Genomic DNA, 10216 nt, shown 5'->3' on the forward strand with positions numbered 1-10216 from the left:
CTAAAACATAGAAGGGATGCTTTATCAAGAAGAGGGCAAAGGATGGGAAACAGCCCTAAAGGATAATGCAGCTCTTATCCAATGGACAAACAAACAAACCAACAAAGAAACAAAAAAAACCAGACAAGCCATAATGGCCTATGCAATAACCCAGAGATGGAAACAGGCCTATACCCTAACCCAGCAAAGCCTCATGGCCGTGCTAATACAAGTGGAATCAGGGGTGACCATGAAGCAATGGCCCACGTTACTCAACTCTAAAGCACAATTCAAACATTATAGGTAAGCTATGGACCCCCAAATTTATAGAAATTCTTAAATGGTAAATGTGATCTTATATATTATATACTTAAAGCCCATGTGCCAAAACTAAATAATGCAAAAAAAAAAAATTCTGTAGTCCAATTGGCAGGGATTGGAATGATTATTAATACAAGAATATTCCTTACGGGAAGTCGCTGGGCAATTTTGATCAATGAAACCACATGGTACCCCATCTCTCTGAAAATAGGAGGGGAGAATGACTATGTCCCCAAATTACATGGAACCCTGATTTCTCACAAATTTGGCCCCTGGTGTCAACCCCATAAAACATAACATTTGGTACATGGGAAAAGGCCATATTTGTTGGGAAGGAAAACAAAATGACACTGTGTAAGTTTATGATTTTTCCTATAATAACACCTCCTTTACCTTACCTAATACCAATATCCGGTGCAACACTAAAGTTGTTGGAAAGATATATTTGCTCCCTATAAACAAATCCTGTGATAATTTAGACATTAATGATCAGACGTTTCTTGAATATGACTTATACCCCTCAGGATGCTATGCCTGTGGAAACAATCTGGCAAGATGAAAAATTGAATTTATTAAACTCTGAACTAGTACCAATCCTACAATCATCTAATGAAGTTTATCACAAAGTTCAAGTAGCTGTTAATAAGGAAGGTAAGCATACTGTGAGTCTGATTAAAGAATATGATGATATCTGTAGAGGCTTTTTTTTGGTTAGAGTGTTTAATGCCTTCTAATTCTATTTATGATACTGTTGGACACATAATCTTTATAGTTTTTATAATAATATTTGTTTCTGAGTTTATGTTATGTATCACTTGTAAATGCTATGACAGATACAGGAAGAGGAAGAGCCAAAATCACAGACCCCCAAAATAGCCTATAACATGCATCTTCTCCAAAGTGTCTTCCCCACTGAACTTTGAGGCCTGACTTTTTCCCTGTGCCCTAAGTGTACTTGGCTATAAATTAAGTCAGTCAGACATGTCCTTCCTCCAAGACTCCACTGCCTATCAAAATGAACCACTCCCAGGAACCAGCATTCCTAGTGCCGTGGGACCTGACTCCTAAGAATGAGTCTTCCTAGCGCCATGAAACCTGTCAATGTAGGGGCCTAAACGTGCGTTCAGAGGAATGATTTTTAGCCAAGGGTGGCGGGGGGTAGGGACTGAGGACATAAATCTGACTGCTTTTTCCTGTTCCCCAAATTCCTTCCAGGGGACCTGGGGTAAGTCATGCCCACAGACATTAACCAGCCATTCCGGTCATTTGATAAAGAAATTCTTCCTACATCTTGTCCCGGGCATAGTATCTATGTAACAGGTGAGTCATGCCCACAATCACTAATAGAACATTCTGATTCACTGTTAACGGGATTCCTCCAACATTCTGTCCTTGGGCCAGTAACTTGTGACTGTTTACAAGCACCCTTGTCTCTGTTGCTAACCTCTTACCAAAAACCTACAAGCCCCCTTTCCACATGTCCTGCCTTTTTAGGCCAGGCCAATGGAAATTCTAAACCCTATCTCTCACTCTTTTGAGTGAACCCTTGTACCTGATCACCCTGAAAGAAAGGCAATCTTGCCTCCTCCCTGGGCCTAGGTCACTCAAATTCGTGCTTAAATAAACTACATGAATTACTTTGCAGAATTTCTGTTGAGGATGCTTAGAGAAAGATCATTGACTAAATTGGTAAAGGAGGGCTCAGAGCCAATACCAGAATAAGTGATTTCCCACTTAGGTTTTTCATGGCTTGAAGAGACTCAAAATTCATGTAAAAGATGGAATTCCTAATTCTAAAGATCAAAGTGCTTCCTGGGAGCACCAGTATTTACAAAAGTGGTGAGATTTTAGTAATGTGATTTGAAATTACTGTGGCTGTTGTGAAGAATATTGTACATAAATAAAATTGCTCTTTAAAAACATAATTAAAATTGAGAATTCTCAATTTAGGTCCATGCAGGGATACCCATTGATATGCAGAAGCTTCTAAGAGATTTAATTATATTTTATCTCTTTTAAGACTCTATAAAAGATAAATGATAGGCTTAAGTGACAAAGTTCTACCAAAGTTTTTGCTTTGTTACCAGCCTGCCCAAAGCAAAGAGAAAGGCAGATAAAAGACCTATTAGAATAGTTTAAAATACACCTACAGGTCAAACTGGGTTGTTGCTTGTTAAGCAATATTCAAGCTGAATTACAAGCATTAAAAATGGTTTCTTTGCCTTCATTAATGAGCTCCACCTTAAAGTCAGTAATTAATTAAGAAACGTGCTGAGTTTAAAAGGCTATATATCAATTAAATTGGTCTTCTAAAATACAACTTTCTGGCAAATTAGTGTTTATTTAAAAATCTTGGGAAAAATTCTACATATTTATAAATACATCCCTGTTAGTTCACTAAAGCTTCTTACAGTGGAAATGCATGAGTTTTAATGTATAACAAAAGACAACTGCATGCCATGCAGTTATTTAGGGTGTTGCTTAAAGAAGCTCTACTGTGGCTCAATGCCAGCCCCTGCATGCTGCTTGAAAAAGCTTATCTGTACATGCTCCTACACCTATCCATTGAAGATATTTTGATCAACTGGACTGGGGAGAAATGTTCACATATTGAAAAGTTCACTTTGTAAGCTAAACAATGTGATTGAATGTATATGAATAAATAAATTAATTAATTTAGAAAAAAGAAAAAAAAAAACCTCCGCTACTAGGAAAAAAAATGGAGACATGGGGATTGCTGTGTTACCCCTCCCTGTTGGGAGAGGTTTTCAGTCTAACAGGAACACCTGCCCTCTGGCGATTAATCTGCATAACAATTCTCACCTTTGATTAAAGGTATATCTGTTACGTGCCTTTAAAATATAAACTTTCTACCTTGTTTAACCTACAAATTTTACCTATTAAATACATATTTAGGGCTAGAACAATTAATGGCAAAATTAACAGTTAGTAATGCTAAGATACTTGTTATTAAGGGAAAAGCAAGTTATTTATTGTTTTGACAGACTCAGAAAAAATTCTGGTTATATTAGACACAGCATTAAAGGATTTCTCCTCTGGGCAAGTGGAGAGGAATGACCAATTTCAGTTCTTTGCAAGGAATGTGAAGATAAGCAATGATTGGCAAGGCTTCAGAAGCCAGGGTGGAGCTAATCAAGACAACTCTTAGATCCTTTGACACAGGTATCTGTAAGAACTCCACAAGGTTAGAATATGAAGCAGTCTCATTTTTCTCGAAAAAAAAAGAAGAGTGTAAAGAACTTTTTGGAAAACTGAGATCTTTGGTGTGTGTGTGTGTGTGTGTGTGTGTGTGTGTGTATCATACATATTACTTAGTATGGTTATAAAAAGGCCTTACGTAATTCCATTCAATTTATAAAAAGAGTGCTTATTCAAATTTAAATGCTTTTCAAGCTCATGTGACTTAGTAAATAAGTAATGCACTGTCATTTTCTTTCCAATACTTTTCAAGCTCATGTGGCTTAATACTGCCCTCTAATTCTACTTACAATACTGTTGGACACATAATCTTTACAGTTTTTATAATATTTATTTCTGCATTTATGTTATATATCACCTGTAAATGCTCTGCCAGATACAGGAAGAAGAGGAACAAAAAAATCACAGACCCAAAAAATAGCCTGTAACTTACATCTTCTCCAAAGCGTATCTATCACCTGTCAATGCGATGCCAGATACAGGAAGATGATAAAAGGAAAAGGTTTAATAAGTGAAAATCTTCACAGTTTCTAACATGTAGTTTGTTCAGGTTTTTTTTTTTTTTTTTTATCAGACAATATCATAATTGTCTTAATATGGTTGGTTTAATAAAACAGCTAGTATTTATATGTTATGGGTTACATGGTGGATATCTGACCAACAGGAAAAATGGATTAATGACTAACCTTCTCTAATATTTTGTTTCTCACAGTTAATCAAAAAAAAAAGTTTTAAGAGCTGTTAGATAAGACTGATTTTCCTGAAGTTTGATTTTTTGTTCTCTTATGGTACAGTTACAGGACTAATGACTGAAAGTGGTAAAAGCTAAATCTTCTAAAGGAAATTTTACATATGATCCGTATGTTGGTCTTTGGGTTGTTTTGTTGTTGTTTCTGGATGTCATATCTGGATGCTATAGTCTGCCATGTTTTCTGTTTTTAGTTTTGGCGCCAATGAACACTGAGTTAACACCTTTTTCATCCCTAAGGTGCTTGGAGAACATTTAACTTTCATTTTCTGCTGACAGTTAAGTATTTAAACTTTTTGCTATATTTGGCAAGGTTTTTCCAAAATCAAATTCTATATTATTTTACCTCAAAATAACTTTTGGATGTTAAGAGGGCTCCTGAAACATCCAAAAGAGAGATGTTAAAGCCAATTGGACTTATTTTAATATGTTAAATGATAGGGGAAATGTTGTCAAATTGAGAAATTTAAATTTCTTTACATTTGAATTATGTGTATGGACATGTTATATGTATATATATTTATGTGTATTTTTATAAATGTACTGTGTTCCAAAATGAATTTGGATTCTCAGGAATTTATAATGTGATATTTATCAGTCATGTTGCAAGTTATTATGTTAAATTAGTATATGCCATAGATATAGCAAAATGTCTTTTTCAATTGTGAACTCTTGTCAGATCTTTAACTGTAACTGGTTGAAGTCATTTTTTTAAATTTTGATTTTTAATTTTATTTTTATACAATTAAATTATAAATTTATTTTGGTACAAAAACCTTTTGAAATTCATACATAGTTTTCTCATTACACACACAAACACACACACATACACACACACACACACATATATTACCCCTATTTCTGACCCTCTGCCATTTCCCACCCTCTTCTCACACTATCTCTAGTGTCTGCAGCTTTTTTCCATTCCTTTTTCCCCAACATTTTATTGATCACAAAATTTTTTAAATAATCTAACTACTTTCAATAGCAAGTTCAGCTGGTAATTTCAAGAAAAGCAGTTTTAACTTTAATAAATCAAAGAAATGCTAAGGAGATTTGCTTAAAACTTAAAGCCAGGAAACTGGATAGGATACTGTTCGAATAGAAGGTACATGAACCTATCGGCAGCTCAAGACAGACAAAAATCTTTAAAACTGGAAAAAAGCCTAAAAGGAAATCAGCAATGTTTTAGTCAAAAGTCATAAAATACTATTTCACCAATTCAGTCTCATGTACTTTATCTTCTGTTTTGGTTTGATTGTCCCAATTAAATTCTGGGATATAATATTCAACTCCAGACTTGTTCCTATGATTAAGTTGGCCATTTTATTAGTTATTGAACTCTTATTTCTATGTGTCTATATTTATTTAATTTTCCTGGTATAGCACTCTCTTGAGAACTTCTTGGAGATCTGTTCTGGTGCAGGTAAATTCTTTCAGGTTTTGTTTATCTGAGAATCTTCTTGTCTTTTCTTTCCATATGAAGGATAATCTTGCTGGATACAGTATTCTTGGTTGAAATTGCTTTTCCTTTAACGCTTTGAATTCATTTTCCCATTCTTTCCTTGCTCACATTGTTTCCGATGAGAGGTCTGCTGTTAGCCTGATGGGATATCCTTTGTAGGTAACTTGCCGTTTTTCTCTTGCCAATCTTTGTATCTTGTCTTTGTGGTTTTGGTCAGTCTGGCTATAATGTGTCTTAGAGAAGATCTTCTTGGGTTGATTCTATTTGAGGTCCTTTGTATTTCTTGGGACTGGATCTTTGAGTGTGTCTCTAGGTTTGAAAAATTTTTTTGCAGGATTTCATGAATTAGATGATCAAGTCTTATTGTCCATAAATAGTTTCTTTTTTAAAAAATATCTTTCTAAAAAGTTCTTTTCAGAAAAAAAGCTACCTGGGTGTTTTCTATTCATTTTTGTGGATTACAAAGTCTGACTCATCCTTAAGTCTTGGGGTATTAGGTTTGGACTTTATCACTTGCCTTGTATACCCTAATTATACTGGCCTTTAAAAAAAAGAAAAGTTGATGAGGAAAAAAGCTTTTTTCAAATGACTATAATCTTAAAGTGTTCTGTTTTTAAGGAAATTCATTAAAAAACAGAAAGAGGTAAACTTGGTATAAAAGAATGTAAATCTAATGTTGAGCATGGACTCTTGGGAAGCCTATAGATGGCCACCTAGTTCTTCCTGAGTCCTTCTTATAGCTCATTATTTAAAAACTCTATGCTTTATGACTCACAAAATAGAGAAAATGATCCAGATTTTTAAAAAATGAAAATTTATAGGTAGTATAGTATAGTAACTGCTCTAAAATTGCTAAAATGTCTTATAGTCAATGTTTAGTTTCTCAACTTGATATTGAAAATACAGTAAAAACTGCAGGTATGTTTCTATACATGACATGCCACTTGAATATTATAAAGAAATTTAGATCATTGTCATTTTTATTAGTTGTGTAGGAACTTTTCCATAAAAGAATGTAATGCTTTAATCGTAGTTAAAAGGTTATTAGAAAATGCATTTCTCTCATGAGATATTTCTGGACAAATCTAAGGTAACTAAACTCTGCCAGGCTCTAATGCACTTTACCAAAGTATATTTTCATCAGATAAAGAATGCTGTTTGTGATTCACTGACTGAAGACAATCAAACCCTTCATGGTCCACAGTAGGGATCTTCAGGAAATGATAGCAGAAAAAGACTGCCTGAGAATCCTATTGGAAGACATCACACCACGCACACTGCAGTAGACATTCAAGATCTTGAACTCTGGATTCACAACTCAGAAGAGGTACTTTAGATTTTTTAAATGTGCACCTGTTGGGGACTTGAAAGCAAAACTGACCAAGACAATTTCTTCTTCAGAACAGATATCTTGGACATGAACAGCTATGCCCCAGTATCATGGATCAAGACTTTTCTTCCATCCTGAAAAATTTATGTTGTTTGTTTTTTTTTTTAAATCTCAATTCCTATTGTCTTGATTCTTTCCTCTTCCCCACAGGAAATTCATGGGACCTTAATAAGTGGTTAACTTTAATTTGAACTTATGTCCTAACACAAAACTAGAACAGTTGTTACATTTGTGGACTAATACAGAAAAGATTTCAGTAAGGTTCCTGGAGATTTACTTTTGTCAGTAATAGGATACTGGTTGTATTTAAAGCTTATCCATAAACTGGAGAAATTTTTAATTTATAGCCAATAAGACCTCCTGGGGACTCTGGTGGGTTAAAGCCACCCTCAAAAAGGTGAATAATTAACATATAAGTTTAACAAAACAATTAAATATCATCCAGCTTTAGATATCCTTTTTCTTCAAGTTAGGGACTTATGTTTAATACTAAACAAAACTGAACATTGTACCTACCTCTCTCCTTACTTTAATACCACAAAAATTTTAATGAAAGAAATGACTGATACTGCTACTTCCTTAGACTCAACCACCGATATACTAGGGAAGTCTCTTAAAAGTAAAGAACAGGTGGTGTGTTTATAGGTCGACTAATAACCTGTTTACAGGCATCCTAAGTGGTGGGTGGCAGGCTTCTATTTTTCAAGGTTTTTTTTGAGAGGTTTTTGCTATAGGGCATGTGCACGCACCAGTAAGACAGAGACAGAAAGCAAGAAATCACCCCCCAGACTTAGAAATGTGCCACACAGAGACTGATTAAACAATATACCACAAAGAACTGACTTGTTTAATACCACCCCTCCCTTTCCCTCTGCCTCCAGTGTTACTCCCTAGAGTAGTACAGGCAGGGAAGATCTACCTATTGGGAGGTACCGCTAACATTTTTCCAGGGTAGAATTCTGGCTAGTCTAAAAGGGGTCCGGTCCTTTTTAAAAGAGTTTTAGTAAGCTAGGGATCAGCAGTTAGTGTAATGGCTAAGTTGCTGGACTCCCATATAGTTGACCACGGTTTGAGTCCCAGACCCGGTTACTTAAACTCATGTCTGGTGCGTGTACATGCATGCCCAAGATCCCAAGAGGAGAATAGGGGAGAAAGGATTGCGGTGTGGCCATCCCCTCTGGGAGATGATTTCTCGCTTTCTGTATCTCTTTTTCTCTCTGTCTTTCTGGCAAGCATACAAGCCCTATAGCAAAAAAAATAAAAAACCAAAAACCAAAAACCAAAAAACAAAAAAAGAAAACTCCAAAAACCAAAACCAAAACACAAAACAAAAAACCTCTCAAAAATAAGAGTTTTAGTAAGCTAGATACTGCAACTTTATTATTATTGGTGACATTTGTTTGGAACAAACATTGTTGAGTGAAGGAATTCCACGAGTTGCCCCAGTTCCTTCCATTGTAGCAGCTTGACCAGTGTTCAGTTTTTGGAGGGATCAGTTCCCAAATTCCATCTGGCATCATAGTAGCAGGTCCTGGAGGAGCGAGGATACCAGCTGGCACAGGAGCAGGGGGCACATGGCAGCTCTGTTGTTTATGCCCATGGCACCTCCCATAGCCATCTGACCCATTTGCATCTCCTGCTCTCTCGCACCAGGGAAGATTCCCTTGAATCCTTCCTGCTGTCGCTGCATCATTTCTTCCTGCTGTGGCCACATTCTTCTTCATGGTGCCTGCCCTCCTCCTACTATCTGAGCTCCTGTTGCTTTCATTTTTGTACCTCTTGGTTGTGCAGTTCTACCATCCTCTGAAGGTCTTCTTGGCACCTCATCAAATCCTGCCTCATTAGCACGACATGGTGTTCATTGTGTGCAGCCTCCATCAACATCTCCAGTTTCTTACAAGTCTCCTTGATGTTAAAGTCTGCTTGTTCCTGGACTGCTTTTCCATCTCAGTGAGTGCCTTACAGCATGGCTTACTCATGCTCAGAGGATCCGGGCTGTGCAAATCTGGGTGGCTGCTCTCAGTCTTTGTAAAATTGCTGGTTCTTTATAACCAGCTTCTCTGAAAGTTCCTCTTCATCATCTAACTGGTCCATAGGCTCCCAGTCATAGGCCGAGGAAATGTGGTTAGCAGGAAGGAGCCTGCCCTGCACCTGTCCAGAGCTTTCCCAGCAGCTGGCTTCCCTGAGAACTCAACAATGACTCTTCCTTAGGACCTGGCTCCATCATCCACAATGACAATGGTCCTTTCTATCTGGCTGAACACAGGAAAGGCTTCTTCCAATGGCTCGTTGGACACACACTCAGGAAGGTTTCAGGCGGTAAGGGATGCACTACGGCAGGCAAAGTGCATATGCAGCTGCTCTCCACAGCGTGGCATATTGTCCAATTCTACTTTGACAATCTTTGACAATCTCCGCGAGGGTTCGTGTTTCCAAGTGGCTAAAGCCAAAGCGTTTGTCCTTATGAATGAAGACTTCACCTGCCTTCCCATATTTCTCAAATGGTTTCCTCATTTCCTCTTCAATGATGCCAGGAGGAGGATTGCCCACAGAGAGATGACTACACTGGGGGAAGGTTTTTCTCTCCTGGTTTCCTAAAATTCTTCAGGTCAATAGTCAAGCCTTATTTTGGCTTGACTGGCTTGTTGCCCATTTGCAGGTATTGGTGGTGGTAGTGGCTGTTGCTGCTGCTGCTGCTGGTGCTGCTGCTGGTGGTAATGCTGAGGATGTTGATGATGCTTCCTTCGAGTATAGTTTCTTCAAATTAAAAGTTTTACTGCTCTGCATTTTTGAACCCTCAATTTCTTTTTTTAAAAAAATTTTTATTATCATCATAATCTTGTTTATATTACATCAAATCACATATAAAATTCCCACCATCATCATCTAATAGCTTTTCATTTTTTTCCAGATTATTATTATTCCAATTATTTTTTTATACATTCAATCACTATTTATCATTTTGCTTGTAAAAAGACTTTACCCAACATGAAATACTTTTCAGACTTGTCCAGTTGAGAATACTATACATGTTATCATCAACAGGTAATAAACCATATCTGAATCCCACTAATGTCATGCCTCTCTATTTGTT

The 10216-nt window shown here is 36.6% G+C and overlaps 1 pseudogene; it reads right to left on the reverse strand.

Annotated features, from left to right (window-relative positions):
• Positions 1–3340: 3340 nt before the first annotated feature.
• Positions 3341–9909, reverse strand: LOC102502356 (non-POU domain-containing octamer-binding protein pseudogene; annotated as a pseudogene).
• Positions 9910–10216: the final 307 nt, after the last annotated feature.

Source organism: Tupaia chinensis, unplaced genomic scaffold (genome assembly GCF_000334495.1).
Source record: "Tupaia chinensis unplaced genomic scaffold, TupChi_1.0 Scaffold143116_1, whole genome shotgun sequence".
In the NCBI taxonomy this organism is placed as follows: domain Eukaryota; kingdom Metazoa; phylum Chordata; class Mammalia; order Scandentia; family Tupaiidae; genus Tupaia; species Tupaia belangeri.